This window comes from Pseudoliparis swirei, chromosome 6 (assembly GCF_029220125.1).
Source record: "Pseudoliparis swirei isolate HS2019 ecotype Mariana Trench chromosome 6, NWPU_hadal_v1, whole genome shotgun sequence".
NCBI classification, from domain to species: Eukaryota; Metazoa; Chordata; class Actinopteri; order Perciformes; family Liparidae; genus Pseudoliparis; species Pseudoliparis swirei.
The window spans coordinates 10,255,678-10,279,987 of NC_079393.1; the positions used below are offsets into that span (position 1 = coordinate 10,255,678).

The 24,310-nt window shown below is 41.7% G+C and overlaps 1 protein-coding gene across 2 annotated transcripts in view; it reads left to right on the forward strand.

Annotated features, from left to right (window-relative positions):
* The first annotated feature begins 2,814 nt into the window (after positions 1 to 2,814).
* tp53i11b (tumor protein p53 inducible protein 11b) overlaps positions 2,815 to 24,310 on the forward strand; it is a 32,600-nt gene continuing 11,104 nt past the window's right edge. Inside the window, exons 1-2 of one of the 2 annotated variants that reach the window (XM_056416546.1) lie at positions 2,815 to 2,901; positions 6,319 to 6,429. The gene's annotated coding sequence lies outside the window, so the exon portion shown is untranslated. The remainder of the gene's footprint in view (positions 2,902 to 6,318; positions 6,430 to 24,310) is intronic. The other variant, XM_056416545.1, reaches the window with a different exon arrangement.

Sequence of the window (24,310 nt, forward strand, 5' to 3'; positions counted from 1 at the left end):
ATTATTATTGCAATTTCAATATTGAGGTATTTGGTCGAAATAATTGTGATATTCAATTTTTGCCAGTTCCACGTTGAAAAGGTAAATAATTAAACAATTTCACTGCGATTGGACTTCTCCGGTAATGCTTAGGTTTGGTGTATTATCAATACTTGGAGATATTACTAACACCACATCTATTCTGGTTACTAATGTGTTTTGCATCAGGGAATCTGTTCTTACAAAGTTTCTGGGTGTGGGAATATTGATTTACACTAAGTGTATGTTCTGATTTACTGGTCAGATAAAAGCAGATTGTAAGTGCAACTTGATTTTGCGTGAAACATATTGTCTAAGTCAATATAACATTCACATTTCATCCAGCCACTTAGTTCTTTCGGGACTTGAGCTATGTCACTGTTGCAGCAGCCATATCCACCACTCATTTGTTCCTGTAGGCTGACATAATGCACTAGCTAGTTCTTCCTGCAGTTCATAATAATAATACAACATGTTAGTCCCCCCCCCCCCCCCCCCCCCCACTGATATCCTTCATCACAGCTCAGCATCTGAGCAAAGAGTCAAATCAAAATTCTGACATGCAAATTAGAAATGTGATGCTTTGGCTGTCTGACAGTCTCAATGTATAGGACTATAGGAACGAAGCATAAGCCAGAACACAACATTACAACATGGTCATGGTGTCCAAATAGATCAGAGTTACATAGTGGAGTAATACATTTGGTTTGACCCTTCAGTTTGAATAGCCAGTGTTGCATGATGCTTTTCAGAGAACTGTGTGTTGCAGTAAAGATGTGTGCTGCTCCATGTTGCTAACCTCCGTGCACCTTTACCCTTCCACACCTTTCATTTAGCTTCTGCCAGCAAACTCCCAGAGGGGCTATTCTCCAACAACAACTCATTCAAAGCTACGGAGCTTGTTTTATTAGCACCTCCATGAACATCCTGGATGCTGTTATAAAAGCAATTAAAGACAAAAGACCCGCTTCATCCACTTGCACTCTGAAGACAACGTGTGAAAATAGAAGGCTGTTCCATTGTAACTATTCTGCAATATGAAATAAGGAATACGGAATACAGTATAGAGTATAAGGAATAGAGAATAAGGAATACAGAATACGGAATATGGAAGACAGAATAAGGAATACAGAATACAATAAACAGAATAAGGAATACGGAACATGGAAGCAGGGACAACTTATTCCACCAACTGTTCATTTGTTTTCAGAAAAAGCATGAACAAGGACCATACTCTTCCTCTATATAATTACAATAATAGAACCTGGTAATCATGCATATATGCTGCTGTAAAGGCACTAATTCGAATGGCTTGATTGAGGAACGTTAAAAACAATACATGCATTGAATTCAAATACACAGGTAAGGCATCTATACATTTTGTGAAAAGGAGTGATTACACATTTAAGCCATTACCTTTCAGTAGAAGAAACTTGCGAAGTGATCGATGCCTGAAGTGAATCCTACAGTTTTCTCAGTTGCTTTGTCACAATCTAACAAAGATTATGATTCTCAAACCGCTGTGTTACATTTCCTACATACACAGCTCCTCTTCTCAAAAGAATATACCTTTCCTTGAGTTAATCCTCATAAAAAATGGTTCAGTTAGGCAGTATTGCCTGAAAAAGTATTGATTACGGATGGATCTAAAATTCTGTTAGTTAAATTGTACTTTAATCTGGTGTCAGTTTTAGTTCACAGGTGAAACTCATCAAGTGTCAGTTTTCTGCAGAAATAAGGACCCTTTGACTGATGCGTTATTATATTATAATGTTATGTTGTTATTGGAGCCTTCACCAGTTATGTAAATGAGACCATGTGGAAGGTTCAGAAGGGATATCACTCATTGAACTTCCCAGAACTCATTCACCTGTTCAACTGCATCACAGATGCGTTTGCTTTAGTTCACTTAGCATGCTGGAGAGGTTGTGCTTTCAGACAGCGATTAATGAAGATGTAATGTTTTTTTACATTCACCATGTTGATCTTTAATTGTATTTCATGGAGTGTATTTAAGTAGTCATGTATTTTACAATACTGCAGAGTTTTTACTGTTAATATACGTCAATGACAGTGAGGAACCTTTAAATGTCAGTGGTGGAATGTGGCTCAGTACTTTTATTTACATATCCTACTGTAGTTAAGTACACGTTTGAGGTACTTGTAGGCTATTTTACTTCAGTGTTGAAATTGGTATGCTACTTTATACTTCTCGTCCAAAGGCCTAGATTCCAGGCAAATATTAAACGTACTACTCTACTACATTTACAGTGGGTACGGAAAGTATTCAGACCCCTTTACATTTTTCACTCTTTGTTCATTGCAGCCATTTGCTAAAATCCCAAAAGTTAATTTTATTTCTCATTAATTAACTCAGCACCCCATCTTGACAGAAAAAAACAGAAAAGAAATGTAGACATTTTTGCAAATTTATTAAAAAAGAAAAACTGAAATATCTCATGGTCATAATGGCCACCCTGGATAATGAATAGATATACTTTTACATTCTGCATAATTTGGATATGTTGGTTCTAATAAATATCATAGCTTTTTTATTTTATTTCACTGTTTTACTTTCTACAGTGTGGTATTGTTACTTTTGCACAAGTAACATATGTGAGTACTTCTTCCATCCTTACCCGTGAATCTAGACTTTTTGTTTATTTTAAAATCGGCCTTTGTTTTACGATTTCGTGCCACTGCAGGTATTACGGTATATAGAATCCCATGTGCGCCTCGGTGAGAGCGCCGGTCGTTACGGTAATGTCCAGCCGCCTTAAATTGTTGGCTGCTCGGGGCTCTGCGAGGAGACGCCACACGCTGTCCGCGGCTCCACCTCTATCACACCGGCTAACGTTACACGGAGACCCGTCCACGGCCACTGTAAGTCACACACGCGCCGCGTGCTTTACAATGATATCTACTGCTGTCTTTAACAACAACTCCAATGTCACTTTAACTCGCTTCGAGCTGTGTTTTTATATCTGTCAACAATCTTGGGGGGCGAGTGAGATTGAAAATAAGTCACGTCGCGCTTCGTTCTTGAAGACAAATCTTTAAAAATGTGTTTATAACAATTAGTTCTGCTTGTTAAGTTTCTTTGTTGTAGTTTATTTTAATTGTCGGTCACATTTACAAAAGCTGGAGAAGCGAAGTTGAGAGTGAAGGACAGCTCTGTTAAATAAGCCATTACAGAAAAGAACATTACATTATTTATGTTCGTGTCAATGGCATGTCACGTTAAAAACCTTTCTGTCTTCAGCCCCTTCATTTATACAAAATAAAGAAGCTTTAGCTCTTTAACCGTATGAACGGCTGAGCTGCTCCACCCTTTAACTGTTATTTAAGTTAAGTTATTTAGCAGTCCAATTCACATTAGTATCTACCTGATTTAAGTCATCCAAATGAGCTCAGCTGATTGTATTGTGTTCATACGTTTGTAGTTTATATGTTTACACACAAATAAGACGTAAACAAGTTGAATGAATGTTAAGTTTACAAACGGAGGTGGCAGAGTGGACTGGTTTCTAGGTGAAAGTGCGTTATTCACCAACGTGGCGGGCACCGGGAGCCAGGCTGTCTGTCAGCCCATTAGTGCAGCACTATGAGGGTTTCCTTGACATGAAAAATACACCAATTTAACCTGTCGTGTTCATCACAGTAAAGAGAGGAGACATGCACAGGAGTGTGTGCTGTAATGTTTCTCTGAATATGACAGGGGTGTTTGTGTTGGAATACACAGTTCACATTTCTACTTTGCTTTTCAAAATTTCAATGGAGATAAATAAGCCCAATGGTCAAAGGAGACTGGCTGACCGCAAATGTAAATGATGTGCTGAGCTTACCCTGGAGTGTCACAAGGTGTAGGAGTTGTCTCTTGCTCGTGTTTGGTGTGTTAAGACTTGTCCCAGGTGTCGCTCAGCAATGCTGCTGCATGAGGTCAGTGTTGTGAACGACCTATATATCTCCCTGTTGAGCCGTCTGCAGGAAACGTCTCAAGCCCATGTCCTAGGATTCATTGGATTACTGAAATATAAGCTTAACTTCATTTTTTTTTATCCTCCCCGCCTTGAATTTATTGACTGTTTATAGAAGGAAGGACAGACGGACATAGAACGGTTGTATTTTTCCTTTAAAATAACACAGCTGCACAAACGTATGCCTGGGCCCACATTGGTAAAGCCTAAATCATTTCAACTTGCAACCAAAGCCAATCCAAAGATGCTGGCTGGGGTCAAACGGAAGCTTACAACATGAGGGATGAGACGTTGTGGCGATTACATTCTTTATGTCTCAAAAGGAGAAGAATGGAAAAACCGCAGGAGCCCGATGAGGGCTATTATTACCCCCACCCCCAGCATGAAGCCTTTTAAAAATCTTATTTGGTCTTTTTCATGAATCGAGCCATATTCCCATGCCAGCAGTAGCACCATTTATTTTTTCTCGCTTCGATCAGGAATCAACATGTCATCCAGACTCTGTGGGCGGGCGGGGTTTCTAATTGGCCGAGGAAACCGGACAGATGAAACTGGGATTCCTTCTCTGTTCTTTGTGCCCACGGTGAAAAAGATCAGCTTTGTGGAAAATGAGTGAAGGTCGCATAATCTTTAGCATTTTTATTTTGTAAATAAAAGCAGTTTAATAACTGGTTCTTTGAATTGTTAACATAGAATAACTGTACTTGCTGACTGCAGAAGTGGTGCTGGTAAAGGTCAGATCTGGCATGATGATGACGACCTTTAAGACTGCTTTCCTACTTGTCACTGCAGGATATTGTCACCTCAGCCGCCTCTAAAGCTGCATGTTTTTTTTCTCACTACGCGGAACAACAGCCCGGTTCTGTGTTGCCTAGAGGTGGAACACATTGTCTTACAAGTGTCTGACCAATAAAACATTACATAATGACCTTTCTATTCAAGGGCACACATTCACTACAGGGCCTCTGTTGGTGGACATAGCGTACTATATTTACCACAAAAACGGTTGACGTGAACGAGCATTTCTCGTTCGCACGTGTGCATAAACAACCAGACTGGATGGACCTGCTCTCAATGGCACTGGGCCATGGAGCTGAAATGATCCTTGGAGAGTTCAGCAGGAGCATATGGAGATGAGCGTGTGTCTCAATGTAGTTGTCCTGAAGAGGCACTGAGGCAGGCGGCATCCCAGAGTGCCGCCCCGGGTAGTCCCACAGGTCCTTCAGACACACTTGGCATGCTGCGTCACCAAAGCAGATGGTGACCCCCTTTTTTGTTATTTGATTTTAACCCCTCAGTGATTCATTACCGCTCCATTCTCAATGCAGTCCACCGATTTTTATATAACAAACTAAGTCGTACATTTGTACATGCTAAAAATAACCCCAACATTTTGATGTGTTGCTGAAGGTGCGTGCGCAGTATTTCTACCGCCTGAGGCAGTTGTCCCTGACTGATCAGATATAGTAGCACAATGTTATTTAACCCGTAACATTGGCTGTACAGGATATTTCCTTCAAAACTTATTTTGCATCTTAATGTTTGATCCTCAAAGAATGGACATTTAAAAATATATATTTTTTTTAAATTACAGCTTTTTATTGTGGATCCCTTCTAGTGTAGTTGTCACTTTAGATGTATTCTTAAAATAGCATCAAACATGAATATGCTTTACCTCAGCAAAATGGTGGGAGCCATATTTAGTTTCGTATTATTTCACAGACTTCTGGTCCGTCTCCAGGGAGCGCAGTGAACCAGCAATAATCTCTGGCAATAAGGATGGCTTTCTTCCTGGCATCTTTGCTTTTAATTTCCTACTGCCTTGTGTGACATTGGCTTTGCCATATAGGCTTTAATAATCAGACTCCAGCAGATGTCCCTCTGTTTATTTCCAGTGGACACGATTGGAGAAACCAAGACCATATGTTGCTTTTCAGACCTCAGTGATGGGCTTCTCAAGTCATTGATTACATCTGTGGAAGACAGAAGAGCAATTTAGTTGTTGAGTGGTGTCAAACCACCGGGCAATTTCTGTGTATATTTGGCAAGTCATTACCCCCGGGTGCGGTGTTATGTGCATGAACTGAGAAAAATCTCATTTGGGATTCATTATCTTCTATTATGTTTTTACTTTATATTGTGATCTACAACGTGTGATGCTATCTTTTGTTTGACTTGCTCGCAATGTCTATTGTCTGCTAACAAATATGAATGTGGCTTATATTGGACATATTTGGTCTATTTTCATTTGCTGTAGTTATTTTCAGGAAAGGAAGATTAACTTTTTCTTTTTCAAATGTGTGCTTCTATTTTCCATTGACAGCTACATTTGAGGGACCCCCGCAGGCCATTTGGAACAGCCAGCCGCATCTTCACCACCTGGGGTTAGGAGCAAGGTGTGAACTGCCCATCGAATACTATCTGTTTTCAGTAAGTAAGAGATTTAATTTGATTGTTTCACTGATATACATTTTAGTTATTGTTTAGGAATTATAATTTTTGTGGCAAATGGCTTGCGCTCAGCCAAAATGAGGACTAGACCAGCCCTTGCTGGTCAGCTGTCCAGAGAGCGATGCTGTGTAAACTGGTTGTTTGGAGTCGGTACTCGCGCTCACAGTAGAGCAGTGTGATTGTTTTGGGCTGTGTGTGCGTGTCTGAGTGTTTGTGTGCACTTGCACTGTGTTTTTTATTCTGTCAAATGTTTTAGAGTTTCACATTCATCCCTTGACATTTAGACAGTCACCTTTCAGGTCTCTTCAGCAGAGCTCGTAAATCACAGCTAACATGTTCAACTCTCGCATTGTACAGCTGCTTCGCTGACCTCCCGGCAACCTTTTACTGCGAGGACGTGACTCTTGCAGTTTGAAGAATGAAATGGCAATATTTCAGCTGCTAAGTGTTGAGCGTCGAGGCGCCATTATTATCTTTCCATGGCTTCAAATAATCTCCAAAGAGCCGCCCCGATGCAGGTTGATTAATAAAGTAGAAGAACTAAGCAAAAAGCACAGCCATATTTAATTAAATGTCAAGATTTTTTAAAATTGATAGTTTTCCCAAGATGGATGTGATGAGGCAGATACTGTTGCCTTTTAGAGAAGCCAATATTTTTACTTTTTTGGGGAAGATCCAGACATCAACCAAATACACGCATTTTGCAATGCATTAGAAATTCTAGACATATTAAAATATGGTTGTGCTTTTTTCTGCCTTGGAATATCACAAAACTAAAGCCTCCATTGGGGATATGTTCCTCTTCTAATCCTAGAGGCGCTCTATCTATCTATCATTTTTTTTTTTTTCACTGATTCCAAAACACAGCAGTTAATCACTGAACTTGTGGTTCACTGACAACTGCGAGTCCACTGCAATATCAATCATGTCAGGTTCATCTAGAGTTCGCTTCACTAAAGTTCTTTCTCTGTGCTTTAATAGAAAACTATGGATTTTGGTAATGTCTTATCTGATATTATTATATCTTTGAAATATTTATTTCTTAATATTTAATTATTTGTGTCATATAGAGCTACAACAAACTTACGATTTTATGTTTATTTGCGCGATTAATCATTTAGTCTACAAAATGTCAGCAAATAGTGAAAAATGTCTTTTGTCAGAGCCGAAGTAGATGTATTCAGATTGCTTCTTTTGGACGTCCAACACTGAAACCTAAACAATGTGCTGCAAAGAAGCAGACAAAAAACAAAACCAGAAGTTGGCCTATACTGTCAAATATTATTGAATACTAATTCAGTAGTTGCTGTGTTTGTTCAACATTGTGCAGCAATATATTTTACGTGGTTTCCCAAAACAATTTATAATGGAGGAGCCACAAAGGCCACTTTAATGAGTGAAACGTCGGTCTAATCTGTATGATTCATCTCAGCATGTTATTAATCAATCGCATCTCATGAAAGCCCAATTGGTCACAAACAGGTGCTTATGTGTGGGGAAAAAAAATTAACCTCCCTCCTGCCGTGCAGGTAAGACATCACGCTGCTCACCAAATCGGTTTCCTGTGAGAAACGGTGCTGTCAGGCATTTGGGGGGAATAAAGGATCCATCATGTACTCGTTTACTTAAAATGTGGTGTTCTTACCTGTAGTGGGTGCTTTCTGCTCGGTTGACTATGTATTTCTGCATGACTACTTGTTGGCAATGTAACGGCAAGCCAAGGCATAGAGTTTGCACATTTTAAGCCTGGGCAATAAGTAAATATTATATCACGTTGTGATGTTTTAAAAAATTCTTCTTGGCTAATTGTAACTAGAAGCTGTATTTATTTATACGCTTTAGATTATTAAGCTTTAGAATATTATATAAATAACAATTTGCAATGCATCTTTGCTTGATTTAATGCAGTGGGGAGAATAATGTTTAGAAAACTGTATATTTGCCATAAATGACTAAATATTTTCAGAATAAAATTAAGCCTCAATCGTGGTTTTATCTGGACGATTTATCATATTGATGAGGCGTAAAAGTTGAATTAAAAGTAAAATGGATAAAGAAAATGATGCAGCCACAATCTGGCTCTTGCAGAGTGAATACACCGAAGCTAATGAAGCCATTTACCTCATCGTGCTTGATCATCAGCCTTCCTTCGCAGGCATTGCTTTGCCTCTGGCGACGGTTGATTCCCTCATTTGTTTCTGTGTAAACTCGGCTGAGCCCTCATGGCATTTGTGGTACTTGGGTAAAAACCTGATTAGCAAGCTGCGTGGCCGTGTTTCACATTTACCAAGCGAGGTGGCGTGTGAAGATATACGCTAACAATATAGTGTGACATTTGCAGTCGCAGCCTTGTGGTAGAAAACCCTTTTCTGGACACAAGTTGGAAATGTCAGTGAAAAATATCAGCGCAAACATCAAGTACATGAACACAAAAGCATTATTCAGCCACACTTTTGTTTGCCATGGTGTTTCTTTTGATCTATTTATGTCCCTCTTTGAAAATGAAAAGGTATCCAATTAGCTTCAGGACTTCACAGATTGCTGCTGCTGTTGCGCAAACTTGGCACACAATTTTAGTGCCAAGCTGTCAGACTTTTTTGGGGGGGAAGATGCTAATATGGCTTGAATGTGTTCCGAGAAAAAATGTGATGGATCGCCTTGACACACAAAGCCTTTACTCCGGCCTGTCTGGCTCCTTGATAAGTGGCCTGTGGCTCCTACTACTGGTGAACTGCATGTCACATTCCACCTCCTGAACGAGGACGTACTGTTTCTAGAAGAGATGTGATGACTCCTCAAAGGAAATGACTTTAATTGTATTGCTCACTGATGATTTTTGCAAAATACGTTGCTGTCAAACAACAAACTATAGACTACAATGGCTGAGTAACTTGCACAACGTTGAATGAATGGCATGCGGTTTCGATGTACTTTGCAATTTAAAGAATAAATGCTTTGTATTTGCTGTAGACCAGAATAAGGTCAAACCTTTAATGACGCTACCATGCAATGCTGCAATTATGGATCTTTTGTCACCGAAAAACGTTATTATTTGCACTCTGTCTGCAGTTTGGGAGAACCAATCATAGTCTGAATAGTGCCAAGACTGCTACGTGCCTGTGTTAGTATGGGCAGCAGTCGATTGCACCGTTTGTGGAAGGTGCTCTGCTTACCGATGGAGGTCGATCGATTTGAATGTTTCTGTCGGAGCTGAGCTCGCACAGAGACAATGACAGTCTGTTTAAATCAGTCATTCCAATTTCATCAGTTGGCTCTAAGCTAGAAACCCCGGGTTGTCTCTGATAGAATAGAACTCATGGGAGACATTAGCAAGAGTATGCTTGGCTTTTAAAACCATCCAACCACTGGAAAACAAAGCCCTGTGCCCCAACTCTTTTTATTAAGCAGCATTTGCTCCAAGTCACTGAATCTAACTGATAAATCCTCAAATCTCCAACACTAATGAAAACGAATGTCTCTCCAAAGCCCCTGCCCAAAAGTCTATCATAATAAACATAATGACCGTAAACAACAAATGGCTGTTATTAGTACTCACAGCCGTCAACCGAGCAGCGTGTGGAAGACTGGTGACTTGCCCGAGCAAAATTATTGGATGGGCAAAAAAAGATGTGTACAATACATAATCTACAGAGTATTTTAATTTAAGTTATTACACAATGTGAAATTATTCAATCGAGTAGCTATCATTTCTGTTTGTTCTGTTTGAACATGATCTAAGGCTGGTCTACAAAGCAAATAATTCCTGGTTGACATTGTTTTTAAAATCTAAAGCCCATATCTTATTTCTGCATGAATGATGCGTTGAGCCCTTTGGCATATTTTACATGGAACAAATATTTGTTAACTATCGGCACCAAAGTTCAGGTATAGTTTTGACACTAGTGTCAACACTTTCCGACCGATACCGAGCAACAGGTCATGATTAGGTGTCTGTCTCCTGAGTAGGGGGGGGGGGCAATAATATCTTATCAAAATGATATAACAGTGGATCAGTTGGTCAGGTTTCAAGCATTGAGCAAAGTAGAAGATCACAAGAGAGTAGCAGCACAACACACCTGCTGCAGCAGCTGGGGCTTAAAGCCTGCAGGCGGGAAGCGGGGTGAGGCGTTGCTGCACTCCTTGGGATGTTGTTTACAGGCTATTGCTCTGTATTCTACACCCTCCTGTCTCAAACTATTAGCATTGAGAATTAAATGTATAATATTGCAGATAATTAGTCGACCCAGCCAAAGTCATTACTAACTTTAGGGCTTGGAAAGTGTGACGGAGGCAATGCGTCCAACCTAATTATTGTTCCGTTTGTTTGTTTAAGCGTTTCTTTATTGCTCCTGTAGTGTGAGCTGTCGAACAAGGCGATCTGTCACACTGGCCAACCGGAAAATGAAATGTAAACATCATCAATCCGTGTTTCTCTTGGAACAAATTACTTTAAATGAATTCAGGTGGAAAAGTGTCTGGCGGCTCAATAATGCTCGCCCAAGTGAAAACCTCTCCCCCCGTCACTTTCTGTGATTGTATGAGACATTGCTGCACGATAATTGAAACAACAGAGTTTTATCTTTCCTGAGTGAAGGTCTTTTTATACACGGTCATTTATCATGAAGAATGGGCAACATTGTGAGCTCACTCTCTGCAAGTGTTGCGACAGCATGATGGAGGTTGTGGTGGTTCTTGGTGTGGTGTGCTTCTGGCCTATTACCTTTTTAAAACCTCGACTGCACTGACGCACAATATTGTTGTTTTCTGCCGTTACCGCGCAACCCTCTAGTTGGCTCATTTGCACTTTATGGCCATAGAAGTGTGCTTATTGCTGTGTAATCCCCGCGTACGCCTGTATGCATCCATTACCACTGTCGTGCCTGGAATAAGGAGCATATGATTAGCGGTATACGACAAGCTCTCTTACACATGTTTAGGGGTGCACATGACTTAGTAAAATGCAACTACTGAATGACATCAACAACATCTCACTAGATTACATTATTAATGACATCATGTAGGCTTTTATGGAGCTCTTTTTTACCTTTCCCCTGGCAGTTACTTCCACCTGCCGAAATCCTAAAGTGACGCAGATTGAGTCCTCGATGAGTACTCGTCGTCACCCTGCGGGGCTGCCTAGCAACCAGGTGGCGCTTCAACAAAAAAGAAGAGCTGTGCAAGCAGGGAAATCGTGGAAGGCTTGGAATCGATCTTTGCAAATAACATCGATTTGTTTATTTTGAAAGAGACAGGGAAACTTTTTTCCTTGGTAGCACATATTGAAGTATTTCATATACAAGTATTGCATCACGGTCTAAATTCATGAGGCGGTATTTCTCCTGTTCGGCTCCAGGAGGTGGGCAGACAGAAAGCTGTTTCCTCTGATTTAACACTCACTCATTAACACGGAGAGAAAGGAATTGTCCACATCCCTGTGTGTTTCTCTTGGAACAGAAAACACATGTCTGTTCGAATCCTACAAATTCACACTTCCTTTTTAGTTCTGCAGCACAATGGTTGACAAGAGCAGATAAGCAGAAGAATATAAAGAATAGAAGTGAGGAAGATTGCATCCAGTTAAAAAAAGATAATGAGCTTGATTGAGAACCAACATGGTTTTGCTTACATTGACTGCACTAAAATAAATACTTGTAGTGGTCTAAGTCCTAATGGAGCTGCAGTATCAACATGCAATAAACTAGGTTCAGGTTTTCAGATCAGAAACCCTTAATCTTTCAAACTAAACCTACTTTACCCATGTGCAGCCCCGACGTGTTCGTGCAGCGTTTTTTTTACATGTGCATTTCATTCAATCATTCTTGAAAAAAATGGAGGCTGTGAAACTGAAATTGATAGAGTAAAATCTCCTAATCATTTAGTTTTAAAATGAACATATGCTGTTTACCATTGATCTACACGGCAATGTTCATAAAAAAATAATTCTTGTGTCACCATTTCAAGACACCAATTTCCACCTTCTTTTCAGTGTTTCCATGAGGATTTTTTTCTAGCAGCTGTGCATATTTTTTCTTTCTGTCGCTGTGAGATATTTAGCACGTCTGCTGACATGAGAAGAGCTTTAGTTCCGTTTGTACAGCTGTAGTTGTTATGTTTAATTAAATGTGACTTATTGCCTCCCCTCATCACTTTCCGATCACTCCTGCGTACCTCGTCCTGTCTAATGAATACATGACGTAAAATACTCGATTTAGCAACCTACAACATGAAATAAAATAACTCTTGCTTGCCATTTTTACATTTTACACACAGCTGACAAAATACCAGCCTCCCCTCATCCAACTAATCTCAGATTCATCATGATCATTATCTGCAGATTTACTAAACGCTTTACTAAACTCACTCTGAAAAATACCAACATAAATTGTCTGACGAGCTCAGTGTTCACAGATTTACAGTGAAGTCTTTCAACATTGTGTGTGTATATATATATGCATTTCTTTAAGATGTTTAATGAACAAGTGGTGAATATTATTAGAATTATAGGAAATTGCGGAAGTTTAATTGATGTCCATAATGTTAGTTAATTGCTGAACTGTCAAACACTATTTAGAGATGCACTGACGCGAGTACGGGGTTATTAAACCATGAATTTCATCCGATCCGCCAACTGTGATTTTCTATCGACTAATAACGCACTGCAGGAGGGTTTCTGGGGTTGTCTATCTATATCCTGCCTCCTCCGTGACGTTGGCTGCTTAAAGTGGAGATGGCGAGTTCACAATTTGAGGATATTTTGCACACAGACAGACGTACGTGGGGATTTCACAGCAATAAGCACACTTCTACTGGCTAAAGTGCAGATGAGCCAAAAAGAAGGTTGCACGGTAACAGCTGTGCTGTTCAATGCAGGGAGGGGAAACACTGCGGTGAACTTCAAAATGTAATTACTGATCATTACTGCAAATTAAGCAGCCTCTCGGATTGTAGATCCAAAACAACCCCATAACCATAATAATAATTCTGTTCGCCAAAGTGTAATGTATTTCTTGTCTCATTAAAAGGCTCCACTGTGTCTTTTATACATTTTAAGCAAGTACTAATGCTTATTATTCCCCACAAGCAAAAAAAAAAGCACCTTATTGTTGCAGAATACAATGATATCTGTAGTGAAATATAATTGGCCTTACTCTGCTAATTGCAACAACCTGTTTTACTGTGATGTTTTTTGTGTGTGGGTCCCTGCTTACCCTTGAATAGGGCTTAAAACTCTCCTCTAATATGCCAGAAGTCTTGCTGGGTCAAATAATTGGGTGCACAGAAACTATTTATCCTGCGTCATTAAAGCCTTAATACTCATTACCAGTCTTGGCTAAAAATGACCTGGGCTCTGGTATTTCCAGCCACCTTTGACTCTTCGCTTATCTTCTGGCTTCTGACTCTATTCTTCTCTACGGTCATTTAGGAGGTTGCGGTTTGTGATGCTGTTTACTTTATGTGTTTAGTTTTTCTATTTTGTCAACCCAATTTCTAACCATTCTATCTCATCTCTTTATAAAGCATTACCGCTCTAGATTGAACATGACATTCATGATTTTTCACAGCTTTGGCACAACTTGAAATATGTATTTGATGTATCTAAACAATAACAACAATGCCTCTGCTTTATAAGACTTATTGACTGCAATAATGTGCAGCTGCAGAGGTAACTACAGCAACCCCAATTGTTAGTCACTGCATAGCCGTCATAATAATGATAATGATGATGCTATATAAGTAGTCATGATTACTGTTTGGCTGATATCTTGCAAATATAATGAATTGGAGTCCTGTCATTTATTTAAATTGATTCATGAAGGAATAGTTGGAGTGCACGGGGGGGGGGGGGGGAGGGATCAACTGAGACTGCTGGACTGCTGTAATTTGAACTCTGTCATTATCCACAATCCCTAAAGTGGAGTTCATTGGACAATGCTTGAAATTGTTGTTCAGAAATGCACATTCATGAGCGGAATCACACTTTATAAGGAGCTGAGCTCTAATTCTGATTTGGATATTTAGAATTTCTTTTCATTTTTTCATTTTAGAAGCCTTAGCCTAACGTATGGAATATTAACATCTTAGGACAATGACTACTGGATACTTTTTATGTAATCGTGACTCCCAAAAGATCTCTTGCATAATCAGGTTGGACTTAGTCCGTCAACAAGAGCAGTTTTCATTGCTGAAGTGTGATGTAATAACCAAATATTAGACATGCACCAGTTCATTCCACGGTGACTGTCCCCAGAGGATTTAAAGAGCATTAATCTGGTGGATTTGGCACAATAATCCACTGATTCTATATGACAGATGTTCTCTGAGTTTTAGAGTACAGTTTCCAGGCTCCGCATTGGTGGCCTGTTCTGACTCGAGAATGGAATTCTCTGCCTTCTCCATTGTCCTTTGTTTATCAGCAGCTGTCATGAGCAACGCTTTCTGTCTGCCCTTTCGCCACAATGAAACCCCATTTGTAATTTCCACCATCAGAGCCAGCATCTGTTTGGCAGTGAAACCTATACTCTAGGTGATTTTAAGAAAAATATATTAGTTTCAGCACCCCTGGACGGCAGGATACTTCTACAGGATTGATCTCTCTATTTAAATAATATAATGTGCAGATCACTGGAATCGGTGCCGATGTCGGTCAACTAAATGTGTCAGCACGCAGGCCACACCAGAGAAAAGTCACAACCTAAGACGTGTCATGTGGCAGTAGTTTTCTCCTGCGTTTGTATTTCTGGTCTTCATATCGCAGACATGAGAGGCTGTATTTTTAACACCCGCACAATCTAATGTTCATTACAGTACAAGTGGTGGCAGTACATAATAATGCTGTCATCGGGGGTGTTGATTGATCAAATTTGAGGTTGCATTTCCAGACGTTGTATTGGAAATCCTGTTATCCCATCCGCTCTGGTATCTTAACGAGTTGGAAAGTAAATTATTCAATTAAATGCTAACTAAGACAATCTACTCATGCACATCATTATACACCAGCACGAGGGTTGTCAGCATGTAACAGGCCACATGTCAACGCTTTGCATTTGCCCTGCAGCGTTTAAATCTACGCCCCGGAGCAGTGTTTACAAACTGTTGGCATGAATATTGTTTAGTGCTTTTAGAGTATCGGTTCTAACCGTTGTGAGGGATAAATGGACTCATTTCATCAGTCATCAGGGGTGCTAGTGATAGTGAGAGTGCGTTCACCTGTGTGCGCGGATGTGTCGTCGCGCATCACGGCAGAGTGATGCGACCCGAGAAGTGTTAACGGGGGGGGGGGGGGGGGGGGGTGCTGAGCCATTAAATATATCTCTTGTTCTGCCTGTTTTGTGATATACATGCCTAAAAGGCGCCTAATATTTCTAGACTGAAATAATATCGGCATTATAATTATTATAACTATGAGGATTTTTTTGTGTGCCTATTTTGTGGTGCTCAGGACTCGAGTGCCCTACGCGCAGCGCGTCGTGCGCGTTATGGGAGCGGCGGCGCTGATCACAACTCTGATCAAAACATAAACAAGGGATGATTAAATGACCTTCAGAATTTAACCGATTAAAAATGTATTAACCGACAATGTATGTTTTGTATACCATTTTCTCCGGAGCTCATATATATTTACTTTAATACTACAAGAGGGCGCCCCATTTGACATTGTTTTGTTTGGCGGTCAGAAACATAGGTCAGATAAAAGAATAACACGTAATTTAAATCATAAATATTTTTCTATTAATTTCAAACTTTTCAAAATTGAAAATTAGAAACATTTTATTTATTTAATGTAAATGACCTCTCGCGTGGGCCGCGGCCCACACTTTGGGAATCGCTGTTCTAAGCACTTGCTGGAGGCACTGAGTGAATCCCTTTGTCACTGTACTGTCGGTATCATAGGTTGTTGTGGAAATACTGAGCACTCACAGACTTCAAAGGGAAGTCCTGTAGTACCTAATTTGCTTTCCCTCTGCATGACGGTCATGTCGGCCTGCGTCACGGAAAACATGTGCCCTCGTCTTCCCCAGTGATGTGGTCACCACACATAAGTTGGGAAGACGACTACAAATTGTCACAAATAGTTCTCCAGCTACGACCACAATAAGCCAACACAAGTTAAAGTACAGATTACTTTTACTCACTGCTTCGTAATTATACGATGGCAATGATGAGAGCTTGGCATGTTGACCTCAAATGTCAATGTCATGGCGACGAGTCCGAGCCTCATGAAAGCCAGCATTGTGCAATGTCTGGGAACCTCTGCCATTCCTCCTTGTAGATGTAGAGAGATTGGGGGGGGGGGGGGGGGAGGGGGGATTGTGAGGAAATGTCAAATAGCTTCATCTTCTGGCTGCCGTAGAATATTGTGGCAAATTAAATGTCAAAATGCTGCTAAAAAGTAGTTCTCCACAGCTTCAGTAGCAGCGGGGAGCTGTAGTCTGTTTCAGAAGTAAGACAACACAAACTAGTGAGTTTTGACATCTGTAATCAAAGTCAAAGTCAGTTTTATTTGTCAATTTTCCATATGTGCAAACATACAGAAGATCGAAATTGCGTTTCTCTTCTGTCCAACATAAAGTGAATTGTGCAACATATAGACAACATAGAGTGCAAAAATAGTAAAAAACATGTGAACATATAGACAACATAAAGTGCATAGACAACATAAAGTGCAAAAATAGTAAGAAACATGTAAACATATAGACAACATAAATTGTGCTAGCAGCATTCAGACATGTGAGTCTGAAAGAGGACGGAGTGGGAGGATGGGGAGAGAGTTCAGCTTCCTGACAGCCTGGTGGATGAAGCTGTTGGACAGCCTGGCGGTGTGAGCCCGGAGGCTCTGGTATCTCCTCCCAGAGGGCAGGAGGCTGAAGAGACCGTGTGAGGGGTGGCAGGGGTCACTCACAATCGAGGTCGCTTTGCGGGTGAGGGGTGTCGTATATGTCCTGCAGGGATGGGAGGGGAGTGAGGCACCCATGATCCTTCCAGCTGCCTTCACTATGCGCTGCAGGGCGTTCCTGCTGTGGTCTGTGCAGCTTCCGCCCACACAGTGATGCAGTTGGTCAGGATGCTCTCGATGGTGCCGCGTAGAAGGTGCACATGATGGATGGGGGCTCCTGCTTTCCTCAGTTCCCGGTGGAAGGAGAGGCGCATCTGTGCGTTCTTTGCCAGCGATGTAGTGTTGGCTGTCCACGAGAGGTCCTCACTGATTTCCACCCCAGGAATTTGGTGCTGCTGACCTGCTCAATGTCCGCACCGTTGATGGTCAGTGGTGGGTGATGGGTGTGGCCTTTCCGGAAGTCAACAACGATCTCTTTGGTCTTGCTGTTGTTGAGCAGGAGGTTGTTGGCTCCGCACCACGTGGTCAGAAGGTTGACCTCCCTCCTGTAGAGGGTCTCGTCATCCTTGGTGATGAGACCTATCAATGTTGTGTCGTCTGCAAACTTGACCATGTGATTGGTGCTGTAGCTGGTTTTGCAGTCGTGAGTCAGCAAGGTGAAGAGCAGGGGACTGAGCACACAGCCCTGAGGGGCCCCTGTGCTGAGTGTGATGCTGCTCGAGGTGTTGTTGCCAACACGTACTGCTTGTGGCCTCTCACTCAGGAAGTCCAGCAGCCAGTTACACAGCGAGGTGTTGAGCCCCAGCTGGTCAAGTTTGCAGATTAGTTGTTGTGGGATGATTGTGTTGAATGCTGAGCTAAAGTCTATGAACAGCATTCTTACATAGGAGTCTTTTTTGTCCAGGTGGGTGAGGGCTGGGTGGAGAGCAGAGCAGATTGCATCCTCCGTGGACCGTTTGGCCCGGTATGCAAACTGGAAAGGGTCCAGAGTGGGGAGAATGGATTTGATATGCGACATGACTAGGCATTCATAGCGCTTCATGATTATGGGGTCAGTGCCACTGGACGATAGTCGTTGAAGCAGGACGGAGTGGATTTCTTTGGCACAGGTATGATGGTGGTTACCTTGAAGCATGATGGAACAACAGCTTGTCTCAGAGAAGTATTAAAGACATCCGTGAAGACGTCCTTAAGCTCCTCTGCGCAGTCCTTCAGCACACGACCAGGGATGTTGTCTGGACCTGTTGCCTTGTGGGTGTTGATGGACGAGAGAGTCCTCTTCACGCTGGCAGCAGACAGGCACATAACCTGATCATGGGGAGGGGGCGGAGTCTTGTGTGGACGAGTGCTGTTCTGTGCTTCAAACCGGGCAAAGAAGCTGTTGAGGTTGTTTAGCAGAGAGATGTTGCTGTCGCAGTTCTGTGGCGTGGGTTTATAGTCTGTGATGGTCTGAATGCCCCGCCACAGGCTGCGTGTGTCTCTGCTGTCTTTAAAGTGCCGGATTATCTTTTTTGTGTAGGAATTTTTTGCTTTCCTGATGCCGTGGGACAGGTTGGCTCTCGCTGTTTTCAGGTCCGTTTCGTCCCCAGCTCTGAAGACCCTATTTCTAGTCCTCAGCAGCCGATGGACTTCCCTAGTTAGCCACGGCTTCTGGTTAGCCAGTGGTGATGGTCTTTACATGGGTCACATCATCAATGCACTTGCTAATGTAAGAAGTAACAGTGTCTGTGTACTCCCAATGTCAGTGTGGTCGTTGTATGTGGCTGCCTGTTTAAACATTCCCCAGTCTGTTGAGTCAAAGCAGTCTTGGAGGACGCAGGAGGCCCCCTCTGGCCACACCCGTACCTGCTTCAGAACCGGTCTGGAGGCTTTCACTCTGGGTCTGTATGCTGGCATTAGCATGACGGTGATGTGGTCAGAGAGACCTATGTGGGGGAGGGGGGAGGCCTTGTACGCTCCTTTGTGGGTTGTGTAGACCAGATCCAAAATGTTGTCTCCTCTTGTAGGGAAATCAACATGCTGGTGTAGTTTGGGAAGGACAGTCTTAAGGTTTGCATGGTTGAAATCTCCAGCAACGATGGTGAAGCCGTCTGGGTGAGCCGTCTGTTGTTCGCTGATGGCCTGATACAGTTCACAAAGTGCCGCATTTCTATCACTGTTGTTGGAGGTCGGGGATGTAAACAGCGACTAGCAGAATCGCCGTAAATTCCTCGGCAGATAAAAAGGACGGCACCTTCGATCATAAACTCCGCCAGTGGTGAGCAGTGTTTACATACCACGGCAGCGTCCGGCACCATGCGTCCCGGATGTAAACACATACCCGCCGCGCGAGTTGTCCCTCCATCAGCGAGGGCTCTGTCCGCCGGTAGCATGTTAGCTGCTCCAGTCTCACAGCAGAGTCGGGATGTTGTCGTTTAGCCATGTTTCCGTGAAGATAAGCACACAGCAGTTCCTCACGTCTCGCTGCTCCGTCTGCAGCAGTCTAATGTGGTCCATTTTATTGTCCAAGGATCGCACATTAGCCATGATAATGGATGGTATGGCTGGACGAGTTGGCCTAGCCGCTAGCCTAGCTCGGGTTCCTCCGCCTACCCTCTTCTGCTTCCTCTCACAACGCTTGCGGCGCCTCCTTTCTGGGGAGGAGTGGCAGTCGAGTCCGTGTGGTCGGTGTGGTCGGCGAAGTAATCCGTGCTCCGCGAGTGTTTCCGCTTGTTCAGCGTCCAGAGTGCCGTGTAGTTTGGTCCTGCCGATGGTTAACAGAACCTGGCGACTATATTTGGGTTCCGACGTAGACAGACGAGGCGAAGACGAACAATTTTTGGACGAACTTTTGCACAAACATTTAGAAACAGAACAAAACACCAAATGGTCAGGACAGAGAGGGGCCGCTGCGTCCGTGCGCGCCGCCATCTTGAATATCACGGTTTATGATGCTTGATCTTTTTTCCATCAGATCCCAACACACTGGATCTTCCTGTCCTCGGTTTAGTTATACTATGCTGAAGCGCCAGTATTCCTCTGGGCATTGGGAGATCCATACCATTACCACTAACCGTGGGAGGTAATCCTTTACCAAGGTCTGTTTCGTTGAGCGTGGGCTCGAGGGACGGGCTTTTTATTGAGCATGAACTTCTCACACTCGTTTTTACATTCTGGTAGAAGTGTTTGGTGACATTTTATGATGCTGCTAAATATCTCAAAAAGGGCGCTCGAGGGAATTTAGAGACTACCGGGAAAATGTGTCTCGTGTTAATTTAAGAAAATAGGAGGTGTAGAGTCAGCTGTACCGTCTGCTTTCTTATTTTGAGTAACACATTTTGTTTGCGGTTGCTTCTCAACACCCACACAGTGCTTTGTTGATGTGATGCAATTTTTTTTGTTTGTGCAAAATGTCTTTCTTACTGAAGATCTAAGGGAATTTTTGCCTTTCCCACAATGCCTTCCAATTATGTTCAGCAGCTTTCAAGTTCCCACTGCAAAGGATCAACGGTAATATTATCCATAACTCATTGTTTGTGCTCCCGGGCTATAATTCCTTCTTCCCTCCAGGGGACTAACCTGTTCCCCACACTAATTTATTAATTAGAGACTATTTTCTCTAATTTTTCCCTCTTTGTCTCCAACTGGGAATTAAATGCAAGCAAAAACAACAACAACAAAAACCAGAACAGGAAAAAGAAAACCAAAAGAAAGAGACATAGTAAAAATAATAATAAAAGGCAAATGTGAACTACTGATAACTTAGAAAAAAAATAATATCACGAACATCAAATTATGTATACATTTTATTTTAAATATCTTTCCTCTATTGTACTGTGCCGCCAGGCTGTATATCAATATTAATAACTTTCTAAATGAAGTGAGATGGCGTTTAAGGCGAGAACCAAATGCCTTGGTGGTGGATGCTGATTTGACCTCGTCCGGAATTTGTCTCCAGAGCTTTGGACCTCTACAGATGAAGCTTTTAAATACAATGTCGACTGTATGTTTATTTATATGAATGCCACCACGCAGCCGCGTGTTATGGTTGTAGACATTTGTGTTCCTTGTGAACATACGTAACAGATTGTGGGGCAGATTATTGTTCATAAATCTGTACATAAAAATTCCTGTCTGACACAAATGTAGATTGTTAAATCTGAGAATGCCCAATTGCTTAAAAAGCGGCTCAGTATGTTCGTTGTTCTTCACGTTGCAGATGATCCGCACAGCCCTTTTTTGTAAAATCTCGATACATTTAATTTGAGTTCTAGCTGCGGATCCCCAGAGCATATTGCAATACAAGAGGTGCGGATGGACAAGGCTGTGGTACAATAAACGCAGATTTTCTGTTGAAAGTATGTTTTTTGCGGAGCGCAGGGCAAATGTGCCGCTTCGTATACGCTTCCGACAACTGTCAATATGTTGATGCCAGCGCAAATTGTCGTCAATATAGACACCAAGGAACTTGGTGCACTGGACTTTTTCGACATTAGCCCCGTCAATCTCAAGCCTAAAATCTTGATCTGGGAGATTATTTGATTTATTTATTAGCATATAATTAGTTTTCTGTGCATTTAGAGATAACTTGTTAGCTTTGAACCAATCCGATACGATTTTCATTTGCAGTTCGATATAAGTTATCGTGGTCCTTCGATGAAATATAGATAGTTGTGTCGTCAGCAAAGAGGATGCTTTTAACACGTTTTAAGACTTTTGGAAGGTCATTTGTGTACAATATAAATAGCAGGGGTCCTAATACAGAACCCTGTGGTACTCCACAAGTTATGTCATATGATTTTGATTTGAACCCCTTGTATTTCACATATTGTTTTCGACCATGAAGATAACTTCTAAACCACTCGAGTGCCGTACCTCTAACACCATAATGGCTCAGTTTTTTAAAGTATTGAGTGATCGATCGTGTCAAAAGCTTTAGAAAGGTCCAGGAATAATGCCAGTGTTCTCTCCGTGATCAAGTGCAGTGTAGGTGTCAAACAGAAACTCAGTGACCGCGTTCTCAGTCGAGTGCTTTGGTCGAAAACCGTATTTGCTTCCGTATAGCAAGTTATGCTTTGCAACAAAGCTGTACAGTCGTTTATAAACGACATTTTCTAAAAATGTTGGCTTTGTAAATGGGGATCACTTCAGCGATCTTCATATCATCAGGAAAAACTCCCTCCGATAATGATTTGTTTACAAGATGTGATAAAGGAGTGTAAACAGTTACTCCAGACCCATGTCTGCTAGAACATTATCTTTATCATAACACAACACTGATGCTGTGGTCTTCTGGTGGAAATATTCGGATTCTGGCAACGTTGTAAATGTTAGTTCATGTTATTGCGTCTTAAATCAAGATTTCGCCTGTAGAGAGCTCACGTCACACGGATGACCAGAGCTCTATGCTCTATAATGTATACACACCAACTGAGCTCTCACTGGGGAAAAAACTCCTTCGTGCTTCAGTAGAGAGACGGCATGATTAATATAATTTTCAAAAGGGCTCTTGGCCAGTTGGAGATGTCCTGTAAGAACAAACCTAACCACCACTGTATACGGCGTCTAGTCCTTTGGAATTCTGTATGTATCTTTGTACGTTGCCATTAAGGTGAGAGATTACATGCTGTATGAGCAACTAGCTCTTAAAGTCTTTTATACTGACAAGAAGCCACTCATTTGAAAAATATTTCTTGTCTCCAGTTGACTGAACACTGATCAGAGACTCATCATTTATCCTAAACTATCACTTGAAGCTGCAAGGAGAATGGCGGTGGAATCAGTGGGTGGCTCTCCGCAGACACCTCATCATCAAAGGTGGTTTCAATTGGAAAGGTGCTTTCAATAATTAAGAAGTGATTGGTCCATCAGTTGCTAGGCAACTGCATCCGCATTATCTGCCATGCCAAGAGCTCTGCTAAGGAGATTAAAATAGAGACATGCTATGTGATATGTGTGATCCATCATTACATGCAGTGTCTTATTTACGGTTTTATCACAGATAACATTCATGGGGCCAAAATACCATTGCCCTTAGTTTTTACATCATTTACAGTAATATAGATGTCTTGTCAACTAAGCCCTATGATGTGGTAACAAAAGCAGGGAGGAGGATGTTTACTTCTCGTGGAGTGGAGAGGTTGTAGAGGTGGTGGCTTTGTATATGCACCACATGAGGAGGAGGGATATGAAGACCGTAGGGCTGAGGAAACTATAGCTTCAGTATTCATACTGAAATGCATGCATAGGCAATGAATAATTGGATCCAAAAAGATACACCAATTGCAGCGAGTTTCTTTTAATGAATCTTTTAATGGAGCGTTTTATTTCATGTGAAGACGAGTACTTTTGTTTTTATTTGAATTAGGTAAGGTTGTTCCACAAGCCAATGCCCTGTCCCAGTTGTGAGAAATAAGTGCCTGCATGAGTGCCAAAGTTCCCCTTCTACTTTCTTTCTTCCTGCTGATGGCTCGATAAAAGGCAGTCCACTAGTCCAGTGCCTTTTTTAGTGTGTTGTGTGGGAGTCCAAGAAGAAGGGTTGAAAGCACCAACCTGAGCACATGCTGTGTGACCTTCACTGACCCCTCCAAACCCATGCTCGGGCTGGGGTCGTTGTTAAACCTTGCTACATGTACAAGAGACTTAAATGAACTCTGATTGGCTCAATTTCTAGGTCCTTCTTTAATATGTATTTGGCTGGACAGAAATATGGAAGTGGGAGATGAGAGCAAAGTTTCAGCTTTGCGATGCTGTTCAAGTATTGCTGCAGCATGTGTTTTTTATTTACGTTATCAATTAAGCCAATTTTCACTTCATGATTTAGCCAATCAATGTCTTAATATTGCACAAACAAGCAGCAAATTACATTTGAGCAGCAAGTGCTTTGTATTTCAAAAATATATTTATATTTACTTGATGCATTTAACTGAAAGACTTTTAATTGGTTGAAAACTGAGCACTTTGTGTTTTCCTGTTGGTACTCATGGGTTACTTTATTCTTTTATTTTTGTACCCCTTTCATGGGGACAATGATCTCTTCTCACAGTTGTGT